Source organism: Anastrepha ludens, chromosome 5 (genome assembly GCF_028408465.1).
Source record: "Anastrepha ludens isolate Willacy chromosome 5, idAnaLude1.1, whole genome shotgun sequence".
Taxonomy (NCBI): Eukaryota; Metazoa; Arthropoda; class Insecta; order Diptera; family Tephritidae; genus Anastrepha; species Anastrepha ludens.
The window spans coordinates 109,757,482-109,773,877 of NC_071501.1; positions in this window are offsets into that span (position 1 = coordinate 109,757,482).

Below are 16,396 nucleotides of genomic sequence, written 5' to 3' on the forward strand. Positions count from 1 at the left end.
CGTACTTCAGTTATTTTCGCATGTACCGTTATTTTCTTCTGAGATAAAATTACAGTAAACATCAATCCAATTTCGAGCACAATGGCGAAAGCGATTAAACCACTCGAAAAAAGTCGCAGTAAAAACAATTCCATTAACCACCGAAAATTCCGACTCAGCAAAAAATAAAAAAGCAACAACAACTACTTGGGCAAAAGTCATGAAATCTTTTTATCCCACGCCATTGTTTGGCTCATCAGCCACAGTTGGCATTGTGACACAAAGGACTCTGGTACGTCGCTGCACGCAAGGTGTCCGGAAAACGCGGATTCGTATCGATAAAAACAAAATCGTCAATTGAGATTGTCAACAAATGAAAATGGCAAAAAGCAGCGAAATGTAAAATAAATGTCGCAAACGATGGGTTCTCATGATGCCATTGGTGACCGAGGGGTCGTTATTTTCGGTTTTAACTGATAGCTTAATAGCCACATTGCTGATGGTCAGCAGCCCAAGCCCAGGACCGGGCGTGTGTGTGTGTGTGCAGTCGTAGAAGTGGTAGTAGTAGGAGAGGGAGAGTGAAGAATCAGGTGACAATTGCAGATGGTTTGCGGACAATTCGCAAACGGCATCCGCAGGTTGTCAATTGTGATAAGTCAATGGTGCAATCGGTCATTCGAGACCAAGCGAAAATTGTCGCTACAATGGAACGCCTCTCGCCAAGTAATTCCCACAATTTACTACTTTGTACTGAATTTTTGTTTTTCTTTGTTTTCATCTCTTCCTTTTAATTCCATTTTATTACGGTTTTTATAACTGTTTACTGTTAACTTGGTTTTTGCTTGTTGTTATTTGCTTTTTTCAGCTTCAGTTTTCCACAGCAATCGCTTTGCTCTCATTGTTTATTTTGCTCCACGATTGTAATCAGTAATTCGCTTCGATTTTTGTGTGTTGTAGCTTTTTCCCCTTCGAAGCTTTCTTATGTACGAGTACTCTTGTTTTTCTTTTCCGTTTTGATTGCCGTATTGCGGAAGTGTACGTAAAGTCAAGCGCCACCAACGTCGCCCTCTGCTTGGGACATTGCCTTTGCGTTGGCTGTTGTCATCCCTGAAGCAAAAGATTGCCGTTTGCCTCTGTTTCTCCTACTCTGCTCATATCCGGCGGTTTGTTAGTGTTTTCGGTAATTTTATGTATCACTTCCATTGGTTTTGATTCGCGTTTTTCACTTTGTTTGCAATTTATTTTATTTTATCTTGTGTTCTTGTTTTTCTTTTCATACACTGCAGAAAATTTTACTCCAAACAGAGTGTGGCAACATTTGACGAAGTCTCCAAACGACTGGTGGCATGCAATTAATTTTAGTATGGCATTTTTGTAGTTAAATACCTTGGTCTTATCTTGGATGTCAAGCTTAAATAGAAGGGACTTGCTGATGCGACAATGTCTAAAGCAATAGACGGAGTAAATGAAAAGTCCTGGGGCTTTATGCCATTCAATTTTCAACCCCATAGCAGTGTTTACCGGTCGTTGAACGATCGGCATATACGCGGAAAAACTAAGTTTACCATTGCAAAAGCTCTGGAGATCTTTCACAAAAGGAGACTGTTGAGCACTTTCTCTGTAAATGTCCGGGTTTGGCAGCTAGACTATTAAAATCACAGGGTGCTCCCTTCTCCGACAGCCTGGGGCAGTGCGCCAACCTAAGTCCGATCAATCTTCTCCATAAAATCAACAGCTCTGGCTGGCTGTAGATGCCTGCCTGTTGGAGGTGTCATAATGGTATCAAACCGGCGCTTTAGAGCTACTTCAGGAGTGTCAGACTGGCACTTCAACCATTTCACGCAACCACATATGTTTAAGGGGTTATACGCAGTTATGAAGCAAATAAAATACGGGCTGTCAAGGATTTATCCTGAAGAAACTTCAGAATATTTTAATTTGAAAATTTTTGGCGGTTATAAAAGCATCCTTCAAGAACGTAACAAAATTTTTTATTTATGAAAATGTTGATTATAGAGCGCGCTGCAGGCGATTTCTGGAACCTCCTTTAAAAAAAGACGATTTACGGTGTACATCGTAACTCAGGATTGGATTATCTGAAATCAAAAAACCAAACAAATATATTAGATTATCTAGTAATTAATCGTTCGGCTAATCAAAATAGTGAATTTTCACAAAATGGCAGCTTTTAAAAGAAATGATTTCGATTTTTACGTTAAAATTTGGCCGTAAATTGATTATAAAATGGAAAATAAGTATCAGATTTACAAAAGGAACGACTAATTACTAGAAAATGTATTTTTAAAGATTGAGTTAAAACGGTTGACCGATCAAACAAGCCGTTTTCGAGATATCGTGTACACCGACTTGAAAAATGCCGTTTTGAAAAAAACACGTTTAAAGTTTCAATATCTACCTTAAAACGTGCCGAGGCATCTCTACATATTTAGGTATAACTCCGAAAGTGTTGCTTAGATCTACTTCAAATTTCGTGCGTATACTTTTGAATATGTAAATACATTACAAAAATGCAATAAAAAAAATCGATTTTTGCTTTTTTTGGTAGTATCGAACCTCAGTCCTCCGGCACGCCAATAATGATGATGATGAAAGTGATCTAATACAAGAATATGGAATTATTAAGCCTGCAGCTCCCTGCAGCACCCTACAGCTCCCTACAGCTCACCTCCTCAGAGATGATGCCACAAAGAATCTAGTTCATGAGAATAGGTTCAGAATTCAACTGAACATCAAGGCAAATTGGAGTACCCTGTACCCACTACAAAGGTGGCTGTGCGGATGGGTAATTTTCCTAGCAGTTTCCAGCGGAAGTGCGTGACATTTGTCTATGTGCAGAGATCAATTTCAAAAATCAAAATAACCCCATTTCAATAAAGTAAGGTGTCCAATAAGTGAAAATATAATCCCTATATTAACTGTGCTAGGGTTTCAGCTTGATTAGCTGAGTTATATGAAAGAGAAGAATCCCCAAAACGAGGATTATTAACGAAGAGTTAAATTAACAACAGTTAAACGTCATTTGGTCTCAATGTGCATACTTAACTACTGCATATTCAATCTTAGACGGAACTAATGGAAAAAAAACTAAACTTAGAGTGTGCGGGTCAATAAAGTTTGTACTAAAACGGAATGTGAAAGCATATGATTTCGTAACAGTGTGATTTAAATGAATATGAAATAATAACTAAGTTGGAACTAGAAATTAGGAACTAAGTTGGGCTCATATTAGGTAGTTAGCCTAAAGTTATAAAAATACTAATATAATTGGTATGGTTTTGGGAGAAAGATTATGAAAAACATTATTATTAATATTTTTAATAATTCAGTTTAGTTGTTGAAGTCTTTTGGAAGCCTAAGGCATCAGAAGGGCATGTGTGGATTTTTAATTTATCATCAAATGATAGAAAAAGTTATTTCGATCGCGGGTATTTCTGCCGTGAAAAAGCTCCTCCTAAAAACCCTCAGCCGTTCGGAGGCGGCATTAAATTGTGGGTCCCTCTATTTGTGGAACAACATAAAAAACGTACACCACAAACAGGAGGAGGCGCTCGGCGAAATACCCGATAAAGGATAAGCACTGATTATGAAGCAAAAATGACAAAGAGGTTCTAATAAGCAGTCTTGATATCCTTACAGGAAACAATGAATGAAAGGTACGCAAATTTATAGAAAACGACTGTGTACAGCCCACAGCCGACAATTTTTTTTCTATATTTATTATTTTTGTATAAAAGTATAGCCCATTGTATATTAAAAACCATATAAGTCCGGCCATACCTATAAGGCGGCCGCCGTAGCCGAATGGGTTGGTGCGTGGCTACCAATCGGAACTCAGAGAGAGAACGTTGGGTCGAATCTCGGTGAAACACCAAAATGAAGAAAAACATGTTTCTAATAGCGGTCGCCCCTCGGCAGGCAATGGCAAACCTCCGAGTGTATTTCTGCCATGAAAAAGCTCTTCATAAAAATATCTGCCGTTCGGAGTCGGCTTGAAACTGTAGGTCCCTCCATTTTCAACCCAATTCCACGATTTTTAATTTCTAGAAAAATGCTTTGCAAATTTTTTTAGGATAGAATGAAAGCCTTGACTAAATGACTTGAATAATAAAATTGCATTGCATACTTTTTGGAGGGCTTTGGAGAAGTTAGTGGAGATAGTATCAACTTGAAAACGACGATCATCGAAAGCCATCATGCTGAGTTCAAAGAAAAGGTTCGAAATTCGAAGCAGTTAACTTTGCAGCCACAAGCCATGCTGGTTGGTAGAGTTGGAAAATGAAATATGGAATAATTTAGCAAAACGCAAATCATCAAAGTATCTTTCATATACTAACCCAAGTAATTTTTTACTTCGCTCATTTCTATGTCTCAATCAAAATGATAGCAATTGGCAACCAAACCTGCTCCAGCTCCAAAGGCCTTTTCCACTGCTTCGATTTGTTTCTCTGCGTGTATTCTATTCATTACTTACTTCGCATTACAATGCAAGTAGCGCACAATGAAGTCGCCCGCCATCAGTAAGAAATCGAAACAGAGTTGTGAACGCAAATATTTAATAAAGTAAATGCGTTTTTACACCCAACCCCCCAGTGGCGCTCCGCTGCGTGTGCACTGTGTGAAGTGTTTACATTTCTTCGTTTTATTGATTGTTTCTATTATTATTGTTGTGATTACGGTTGACTATAGCAATGCATGCATGCGTGTCTACTCACTTCATTCCCTTTGCACACTCGGCTTCACCCACATACCCTCATAGGTAGCTGGGGTACGCGCGCCTAACCCAACTGCCAGAAGGATAGAACGCAGAATATTTACTCGCATTGTGCGCTAGACCGCCTTGTTGTCTCTTTATAATGCAACTTGTGGCAAACAATAAACATTTTTTATTGACTTCACATTTAATTTTCCGGTGACTTTACTGTTAACTGAATAACAAAAATGTCTGCCGCCATTCGTTTCCACATGGCCTACTCATAGGCTCAGTCGCCTTTGTTTACGGATAGGCGTTTAAATATTTGCTTCAGATTTCTTGGGCAGTCCACGCGTCTATCAATTTGAGCGCATCACTTGTCAATGTCATCAATCGACAGCAACGTCATCATCGTCTTCTTAATATGCATTAAAAATCGTTATTCGTGTGCTGCTGCCTGCACAGCCTAAGTAGTATTTGCGTCGTTACGTGTGCGATAACAATCGTCATTACGGAGTATAAGGCTTTTTGCGTCAAATGAGTTTTGTTCATCAAATGTTTTCTCTGGGAATTTTAATGGCTAGCATGATTTGCCCTAATGCTTTTTCCTATTTTCTTAATAACGTCTTAGACCAAATATTTCGATTGCTGATAGTTCTTTGCTTTTCTAATTTGATCTTTTGTTCCCTACATTAATTTTTTCAGCATCCTGAGTGGCTGCAGCAAAAGCTATTTAGGTATTTTCGAAGTGCTACCAATTCCACTAATATAATATAATAAATGTGAATGTTTGTATGTTTGTGGCTTTGTGAGTTAGTGACTCAATCACGCGAAACTGACTGAAAAGATTCGCATGCAATTTTGCACACAGTTAGTTTATGGCCTAGACTACTTTTTAAGTGAGTTACCACCTGTTAAAAAGTAAAATTAAATTAAATTATGAATTCAATCAATTATTACAATACCAGTGTCATATGAGAATACCAGGTTCACTAGAGCTTAATTTTGCAAATATTTTTGTAGGGGTTGCCATCTGTTTGAAAAATGAGGTTCGGGTAAAATTTAAAACATATAGTATACCAAAATTAACAATTCTTATGTGAGAGAATATAGGCTTGCAAAATCTTAATCCGAAAATTTTTTTTTGAGTGGGGATGCCAATTTTTTTAAATATATTTAATATATTAAATAATTAATAATAAATAATTAAATTAATTCAGTAAATAGTCAGTAGTCAGTGTCAAATAAACCAAATTTAAGAAAGAATAATTGAAAATATTTTTTCAGAGAGTTGCCACCTGGTTGAAACACTAAGTTCACTAAAAATAATAAAATAAATTAAATATAGCAATACGGGGGTGAGAAAAAACAGATTTGCAAAATCATCAATTCGAATATGTTTTTGAGTAGGGCTGCTAATTGTTTAAAAATGAAATTCAATAAATTAAATAATTAAAATAATTCAGCACGGGTGTTAACTGAAATAAATTTAAGAAAATTCAGTTTTGGAAAATATTTTAGGGAGAGAGTTGCCACCTGTTTAGAAAATTAAGTTCAAAATAAGTAACAAATAATAATATGGGGGTGAAAGGGGTGGAGGTGGAAATAAACTTGAACAATCGTAATTCCGAATATGTTTTTGAGTAGTGTTGCCAATTGTTTAAAAATAAGTTTCAATAAATGAAATAGTTTATAATAAATAATTAAAATACTTAAATAAAAGTGTCAACGGAAATAAATTTAAGAAAGTTTAATTTTCAAAATATTTTTTAAAAGGGTTGCCATATTTTTGAAATAGTAAATGGTAAAACTAATTAAATAAGTTAAATTTACCAATACAGGTGTGAATGAAAATATATTTGAACAAACTTGATGGATATTTGTTATATAATGAGTATGCTTTTTGAATAAGGATGCTAATTGTGAGAAAATAATTAAAATATTTCAGTATAGGTGCCAAATGATAAATAATTCAAGGCAGCTTAATTTTGAAAAGGGCCAGAACCTATTTAAAAAATGTAGTTGAAGTAAAAATTACAAAAAAAAATTTAAATATTACAATATGTTTGAATATCCTTAATTTCGAATATGTTTTTGAGAAGGGATCCAAAATAAGATTCAATAAATTAAATTGTAACAAAAAATAATTAAAATCATTAAATAAGAGTGTCAACGGAAATAAATTTAAGAAAGTTTAATTCTGAAAAATTTGTGAAGAGGGTTGCCATCTACTTGAAAAATTAAATTCCTGTAAAAATTAATAAATAAATTATATATTAAAATGTGGAGCTGAAAGAAAAAATGTTTGCACATTATTAATTTAATTTTAAAATTTGAGGAGAGATGCCAATTGTTTAAAAGTTAAATTCAATATATTAAATAATCAATAATGAATAATTAAAATAATTCAGCATGGGTGTCAACTAAAGTTAATTTAAGAAAATTTAATTCTGAAAATATTTTTCAGAGGGATGCCACTTGTTTCAGGAAGTTCAAGTAAAAGTAATAAAACAGGTGAAATAATATAATATGAGAGAAAATAGGTTAATTTTGAAAATTTTTTGCAGAGGGTTGCCACGCGTTTAAATAATTAAATTCGATAAATTAAATCATTTTTAATAATTAAGTATAGAAGTCAAATAAAACAAATTTAAAAAACTTAAGTTTGGGAAATATTTTTAGAAATCCATTTGGAAGCCATCTTTTTGAAAGGATTTGTTCAATTTAATCAAAAAATTTAACTGAAATGCTTCTATGTATATGTATGGGTATTAATAGAAGCAGGGATTAAAATTTTTCACCAGGAAAAGGTAAAATTAATTAGACAAAAAACGACCGATATGAATATAATTAGAAGTGATGGTCTTCGGAGATTGGCCGTAAGGATGGTTAAGAAACAAAAACAGACAAACAGTCGGCGCACTCGCATATCGGAACCCACGTCACTGCTGACACTTATGATTTCGAGGTTGTAAAGGACTCCGTATACTTAGGAATCAGCATAAACACCGATAACAATGTCAGCCTTGAAATCCAACGTAGAATCTCTCTTGCCAACAAGTGCTTATTTGGTCTAAGTAGGCAAATGAGTAGTAAAGTCCTCTTGACGAACAAAACTAACACTCAGCCTTGTAGGCTCTCATCATGCCCGTCCTAACGTACGGCGTAGAAGCTTGGACGATGACAACATCAGATGAAGCGACGCTTGGAGTGTTCGAGAGGAAGATTATGCGTAAGATTTTTGGACCTTTGCACGTTGGCAACGGCGAATATCGCAGACGATGGAACGATGAGCTGTAAGAGCTTTACGACGACATAGACATAGCGCAGCGAATAAAGATCCAGCGGCTTCGTTGGCTGGGTCATGTCGTCCGAATGGATACAAACGCTCCGGCTTTGAAGGTATTCGATGCGGTACCAGCTGGTGGTAGTAGAGGAAGAGGAAGGCCTCTTCTGCGTTGGAAAAATCAGGTGGAGAAGGACTTGGCTTCACTTGGTGTGTCCAACTGGCGCCGGTTAGCACGAGAAAGAAACGACTGGCGCGCTTTGTTAAACTCGACCAAAATCGCGTAAGCGGTTATAGCGCCAACTAAGAAGAAGTAGATGGTTAAGATATTTTGCATTAATGCATGCATTAATTTAATAGATTTCATAGGGAATGCAAACAGAAAGCAGAGCAGAATTTTCTTTATTTTTTCACTCAGAGTTTTGAGCAGAGAAACAAAAAATCATATCTTTTTAAACTCTACGTATTCCAATGAAACTACCTAATAAAACATAAAGTCCAAGCATAATATATTAATAAGGTTGGAGAAGACTTAGAAAATCTTTATTTATCCTAAAGCCAACTATTTTTAACTTATTCTGAACTAGGTGCTCTGGATAAACGGTTCATATATGCCCCAAATGGGAATGTCAAACACTCTGTTTGCGAAAAATGCGCTTTACAATACTCATCCTTCAAATAAAAAATATCTACTGATACATAGTGGATCGCCAAAGATGCCTTTGGTGACCAAATGTCGTTCCGATAAAATAAACCCCGTAATTAGTCCTTTCAGAGCTCGTCGCTCACTCTTTCTCTATCTCAGAATGAATTTTGCCCGGGGTAGTAGTTTTTTCAAGAAACACTTTATTGTTTAGCAGGTGTCAGTACTGCGCCAACAGTTCTGATACGCTTTACTAATGAAAGTTTTGATGTATCTGACTGCTCCCACTATTCTTGGCTTTAAAGGTCACTCCCGTCCAATTGAATGATCTGCAGTTTGCCGTCAAGCAGTTCATTTCCTTGACCACCACAGTGGCTCGGCACCCAATCAAGCTCACCTCACCTAGCAACGTAGCCTCAACTTACATATCTGGACTAGTTTTGAAGTGACGCGAGCGGTTTCTGAAATTTCCAAAGCAGTTTGGCTGTTACTGCAGGGCCTGACTTTAAGTGTTCGCTATCTTTCGCAAGTTGCGGGAATCTGCTACTTTAAGTATTGGAAATGCTTGCGATTGAAAGACTGTGGTTAACATACCGAACGCAGTGAAGAAGTCTTGGAATCGTCGAAGTAGGAGGTGTAGTTTGAATTAGTACTTTTTCAATAAAATGCATATCTATGAAGTTTGTATTGGGAAGTACCCAAAAGAGAGAAGCAATCGCCGGACTTTAGTAGTTTCGGAACAAACTAGCAACCACAGGTGAAGTCACATAAGAAGCAGAAAGAAGGTTTTAATATCTACAAAAAGTGATTTAAGTACTCGCATATTAGGGAGAGAGCCCACTTTGCAGCCATTAGTGTGAGTACGATTAATTGGAACTCATAAGTGGACTCAGAAGCATTATTTTAAAAGGGTTAATTCAATACCGAGGTTGCCATAGAAGTTTACAGTGTCGCAGAGTATAAATCTAAGTTACAGGGTTTGATTGAAAAGTAATGAGCCTTATTTTTTTTAAGCAGTTTTATTAAACCTTTTGGCTTATACAACTAATATTCTTCAAAATAGGACCCTTAAGCGTCAATACTCCGCTGATAGCGGTCCTTCCACTGCAGGAAACATTTTTTAAACTCATCCGCCGGAATCGCTTTCATTTCGGCTGTCACAGTTTTTTGGATCGCCTCGATCGAGTCGAAACGCCTCCCCTTCAGCTTTCTTTTCAGGCGCGAGAACAAGAAGAAGTCTGGGGGGGGCAGGTCTGGGCTGTAGGGAGGGTGGGGAAGCACCGGAACCCCCATCTTGGCCATTGCAGAGGTGCAGAGGAAGGCGGTTAACATCTTCGTCTGTTTGCGTCGTCGAAGGCCTTCCAGATCGCTGTTCGTCTTCGACGTCCTCCCAGCCTTTCTTGAACGACTTGTGCCACCATTTTCCTGGGCACTGGACAGAGAGTGGTGCCCGTAAGCCTCCTTGAGTAGCCCAATTGGTTCGGTACTCGTTTTGTTTAGCTTTACGCAAAATTTGATCGAGTAACGTTGCTCCAACGATTGCTGCATTTTCGCCACTGCGAAATTGCGAACGATATTGACTGCACCGCTGTTGCCAGCGAACTGGGACCAATTTCTAGTGGAAGGGGAAGGTCCAACGATCATTTTCCCTCACAAGCCGATTCGGTTGATCGCTTGGCAGACGCTCCGCGCGGGTAGGCTCATTACTTTTGAAGCAAACCCTGTACAGTTTATTGCAAGACGAAAATATTGTAAAGTCCTTCAGTGCGAATAATGGAAAACCTTCTAGTGTATTTCTGCCTTGAAAAAAGGTCTTCATGGAAAAGAAATGCCCTGTTGGAGTCAACATCTCCATTTATACGACAACATCAAAGTAAACATCACAAATCGGAGTTGAACCACAAACAAACGAATAAGCAATTCTTTTGTCGAAAGTCTGTTCTAAGTTGGCGGAACAGCCAAAAAACGTCACTCTAACAACTTCATAATTTATAGGCAATATTAGTAGAGAATTTATTATGTTGTTATAACAACAAGAAGACAACATAATAAAGGATGTAAGTTGCGTTTACATTAAGATCCTAAAACTACAATTAAAAGAAAAATTACCAAAAATAAAGAAAGTTTAAGGCTGCTCTCTTAAATTTGCATAGCAGCATATTTTTTTAATCTGTAAGTAAATTTCACTGGTGGGCCAGCAAACGCTGCTGTACTTAAAATCTGCCTCTACACTTGCAGCCTCATTGTCCTTTGCATAAAGAACAGTTTACATGTATTTAACATGTTCCCCACACACATCCATACACATACAAAATCTCGACCAGGCACACCCATACGAACGATTACTTTGGAAATGCACAGATATCCTTTTAGTGTTGCAATTAAATAAAGATTAAATAAAAAGAAAGCAGCGCAGCATCATAACGCAAAAAACCACCAGTATGGGTAAACACAATGCATATACTTTTATGTTCGTATGTACCCTTTGTATGCATGAATATTTTTTTTTATGAATACTTTTTTTATTGAAAACATCATTATCGTTTTTGTGCGGCTGCATAAGTTTCATATTTCCACCGATCGGTTGCTATGCAATGCATTTTGCTGGCAAAGCGCACATACATACACACACACTCACAGACCTCTACACCAACTTATCAAAAGGATTACAATTGACTCCCGCCATTCGAACATTCGCAAGCACAAACACACGTACACATCGTCGTTCAGACACGCGGATGCACAATTCAACGACCGGATGGTCGAACAGTTGAATTGCAGAATGACCACTGAAAGGATAATAGCGCTGGGCGATGCGTGCCACGAATTAATATAAAACCGGTTGTATCAAAGGATAAGAGTGTATAATAAAAAACGGCGTGTGGAAAGGGAAAGAGCAACGGTAAACAGAAATGTGCTGAGAGACAAAGCAAATATAATAAAAATATGGAAATAATCGGAAAACAAATAAAAGAGAGCTGATAAAAAATTAAATAAAAATAGGAAAAATATATTAAAAGTGTACGTGAAAATAAAAACGCAAAACGCATACGAACATTAAGCAAAAATTTAAATTAAAAATATAAAGGGGAAAGGTTGGCGACGAAATAAAACGGGAATTAGGTTCCGAATTCTGTCTTTAGAGAAACTGAAATGAGACAAAATAAAATCAAAAAACTAAAAAATTATTAAAATGAAATTAAATAAATAAAAGTACAACGAAATGAAATAAATTTTAAAATTAAATTGAAAAACAAAGTAATTTAAAAATCAAATAAAGTAAATTTAAAAAATGCTTAAAAACAAATAAAAATAAAATCAAAACAAAGCAAACTGAAATAAAATAAATAAAAAAGCAAGCTGAATTAAAATTAAACAAAAACAGGAAATAATTTCAAGCAAAATAAAATAAATTGGAAAAATACATTGAAATATAATAGACCAAATTAAAAACAAACTTAAATTAAATAAAATACATACATATACAGTAGGGCGGGTCGATTTAAAAATCGCTCATTGCTCTGTGAAAATCGTATTCTAGGGATCAAAATAAGAAATTTTGCCGAAGGAACCATACCTCTAAAACGTATTCTGATGTCCCCCAATTTGGGTCGAACGAAAAATCTCACTTTGACCCATTTAGAGTGCTCCAATCGAGGCCAAATGTATGACCGACCCCACTAACTTTGGACGGCCGATCCACTAATGCCAGTGGCACACCCCCTGGAACTCCCCTGGGGGGTTCCCTATACAATCATTTCAAACTATCACCATTTTTGGCCTTTACATGAGAAAAGAAACTAAAAAGTTCGACCCAAATTGGGGGGCATCAGAATTCGTTTTACAGGTATGGTTCCTTCGGCAAAGTTTCTTATTTTGATCCCTAGAATATGATTTTCACAGAGCAATGGGCGATTTTTTTGCCTCCCCACAAATCGACCCGGCCTAATATACAGGCTCCGGTACTCGAAGTGAAAGCAATTAAAACGGCCATCCATTTAGTTTGGAAAATTACTTTTATTCAATTCAAAGTAAAAAATGTGTAAAAATAATAAAAAAATAAGATTCAATTTACTTTTGCTCGATATGACCACCTTTTGCCTTGACTATGACCTTGAGACGGTCCAGAAACGAATTGCAAGCTGCCCGAATGTGACTTGCAGGTATTTTGGCCCACGCGCGGACAATGTATTTTTTCAGCGTTTGGACCTTGCTCTTCAAAATGCTGAATTGCGAGCCATTGTGTGGACATTATGAAGTTCGAAACGTTGCTGGTTTAGCCATTCTTGGTTCACTCGAGCTTTGTCAGACGGTGCCGAATCCTGTTGAAACGTCCATGGTCTGTCATCAAAATGTTTGTCTGCCCACGGCTTCAAAGCAACCTCCAGAATACTTTCCTGATAATATGGCGCATTTGCCTTGACGCCAAGCTCACTGAAAACGATTAAAGAGCGTTCATCTGCGGTTACAGCGGCCCAAAGCATTACCTGTAGTGGGTGCTGCCTCCTCGTGGCCAATCGATGACACAAATTCTCGTATGAACGGCTGGTCAAATAAACCGTCAGAAAACACAATGTTCAGAAATTGACAGCTTTCGGCCAAGTGAAGCAACCCCTTCGCTCTCTCAAGTCTGGCCTGTTGCTGCTGTGAGATCATGCGCCTTTTGGATCTTGTAACGAGTACTCTGGTGCTCGAGCCCACGAACAAACAATTGCTGGTTGTGATTTTGCAGCCAAATTAATTCCATTACTTTTCATTCCATTTTCTTTTCGCGCGTTTACTCCCGCCAAAATGCTTCCGCGCGCTTGTAAGCAATACTCTGGACTGTCATTTAGCCCGTGCATCAGCTGCGCGAGCGGTCTGAAGTTGGTTACACTTCGAGTGCCGGACCCTGTATATAACTAAAATGTAATGCGCCGTCGCATGTGGTGTCAGCATTTGCTAGCTCGCGCTCCATCGACCTTCTCCCAGTGATTTTTGGCTGACCGCGACCTCTGCCCTCTTGCGAGTTCCGGTCCTGTGCCTTTCTCGTGATGCTATCTGGTGGTTTCCTAAGAGTGTGACCTATTCATCGCCGCTTTCTGCGTTTGATTTGCTGATAGGATGGGCTCCTCATTCCTTGATCTCCATAGCACGTCGTTGCTGATGGTGTGTGGCCTTAACATTCTACAGATGATGCAGAGACATTTATTGACGAAAGATTGTAGCCTCTGTGTGATGGTGTTAGAGACCAGCCATGTTTCGCTTCCGTACAAGAATACTGAGTTCACACATGAGTCGAATATTTGAATGCATTCGCCCCAATGCCGCCCTTGCTTTTTTTAGCCTGCAGTTGACATCTTCATCTGCTCCGCCGTCTGTTGTGATAGTGCAGCCGACGTAGCAGAAGCTTTGGACAAATTCCAGCGAGCACCCGTCAGCCATTGTAGGTCTTGCTTTATGGTGGTTGATTCCCATAGCCTTTATCTTGGCGAAGCTAGCCTCCAATCCGACACTGCCAGCGTGACTAGTAAATATAGTAAAATAAAAAACAGAATTAAATAAATTATAATAAAAACGAAATTTATTGAAAAAGTACAGTAAACCAAACTAAAATGGTACAAAGGAAAAAAATATAATTGAAGTGTCTAAAACAAATTCCAATAAATTAAAATTAAATTAAATTTAAAACAAAACAAAAATGCACGGAAAGTAATAAATGAGAATATATTACAATGAATTAATGAGATAAAAAGAATTAAAATAATATTATATTGGGTAGTCGAAAAAGTCATTTCGTATTTCTAATCAAACTTCAACTCATTTTTTTATATTTATAATGAACTTTATTAAACCAAATATGTACCATTTTGGTCCACCACCTTTTGCCATTTTTCTTCTAGAGACATTATTCCATCAGTGTAAAACTTTTGTGGTTTTTCGGCGAAAAACTGGGAATTTCTGCATTGACCAAAACAAATGGCAGTCCGATGGTGCAAGGTCAGGGCTATATGGTGGATGCATCAAAACTTCCCAGCCAAGTTCTCCCAGTTTTTGCCGTGTCATTAAAGATGTGTGTGGCCTAGCGTTGTCCTGATGGAAGACGACACCCTTTCTGCTGATCAGTTCTGGCCTTTTTTTTTCGATTGCTTGCCTTAATCTCATCAGTTGTTGACAGTGAAGTATAGAATCCATAGTTCGAGCAGGCTGGAGCAGCTCATAGGGGATGATTCCTTTCCAATCCCACCAAACACACAGCATAACCTTTCGAGGCGTCAATCCTGGCTTTGTGACCATTTGTTGAGCTTCACCGCCCTTGCACCATGATCTTTTTCGCACATTATTGTCGGGTTTGATCCACTTTTCGTCTCCTGTTATCATTCGCTTCAGAAAGGGTTCGATTTCATTTCATTTCAGCAAAGAATCGCAGATGTTAATTCGGTCCATTAAATTTTTCACAGACAATTCGTGTGGTACCCAAACATTGAGCTTATTTTTGTAGCCAGCCTTTTTTAAATGGTTCAATACCGTTTGATGATGAATGTTTAGTGCCTTGGCGATGTCAAGGTAGCTTATGTGACGGTCCTGGTTAATCTTTTCCATAATTCCATCGACTTTTTCAACGATAGGTCGACCGGAGCGAGGTGCATCTTTCACATCGAAATTTCCAGAACAGAAGCGAGCGAACCATTGTTGTTCTACATGATACAGCATCGTCTCCGTAAACTTCACAAATTTCATTGGTGGCTTGCGTGGCGTTCTTCGATTTTTTATACAAAAATTTCAAAATATAGCGAATTTCTTCATTATTTTCACTCATTTTTGAACAGCTATAACTTTTTTTCAACTTCTCCAAATTTAATTTTTTTTGGTTAAACGAAGCTTAAAAAGTCACCTTTCTAACACCATATGATATGACACAATGCGATTGGTAGCACTGGAGATAGATGACTCCAACGACATCTATTGACAAAATACGAAAAGACTTTTTCGACTACCCAATATTAAAATAAAATGAATGGAAAAAAGTGAATTAAATTAGAATAAAATAATATTAAATCAGAAACATAAAACAAATTAAAATGATATGGAAAAATTACATAAAATCAAATAACTTGAAAAAGTAAAATCAAATACAAAATTAAATAAATTAAAAGATGTATCACAACTTTAAAATAAATTGAAGTATATTAAAACAAAAAACTAAAATAAAATCCAATAAAATTAGGCAAATCGTAATAAAATAAAGTAAATTGAAGAAGTAATGTAAAATAAAATTAAAAAAAGTCATTAAAATAAAACTAAAGCAAAGTAAAATATACCAAAATAAATAAATAATAAAATAAAATAGTATAAACTACTTAAATTTAAACCAAAAAAGTAACAATAAATAATTTGAAATAAAGTAAAGTTAATTGGTTAAGTAAAACCAAACAAAATCAAGTAAAACACAATAAAATGAGATAAAATACAAGGAGAATGAAATAAGGTGTGTTTCATAATCATAAGACACCTTTGGTATACAATTTTTGAACTTCCATAAGCTCGCTTTTAATTTCCGGATGAGCTTTTATTTGGCGTCATCTTAACAGTTATAGACTTCCATCAATTGATTCTGGTGCGAAAGCGCACTCTATTTTGTAGAACCGATGATAAGACACTAGTCGAAAATAAGCTTCTGAAGAGGTAGAAGGTGCTGATTGTTGTTTTGGATGACTTTAATTATAATTTTATTCAATTTAACCTAAAATAAGGCAGGGATTCAATATTATCATAAGGGGAACGTGGAAAAGTTTTA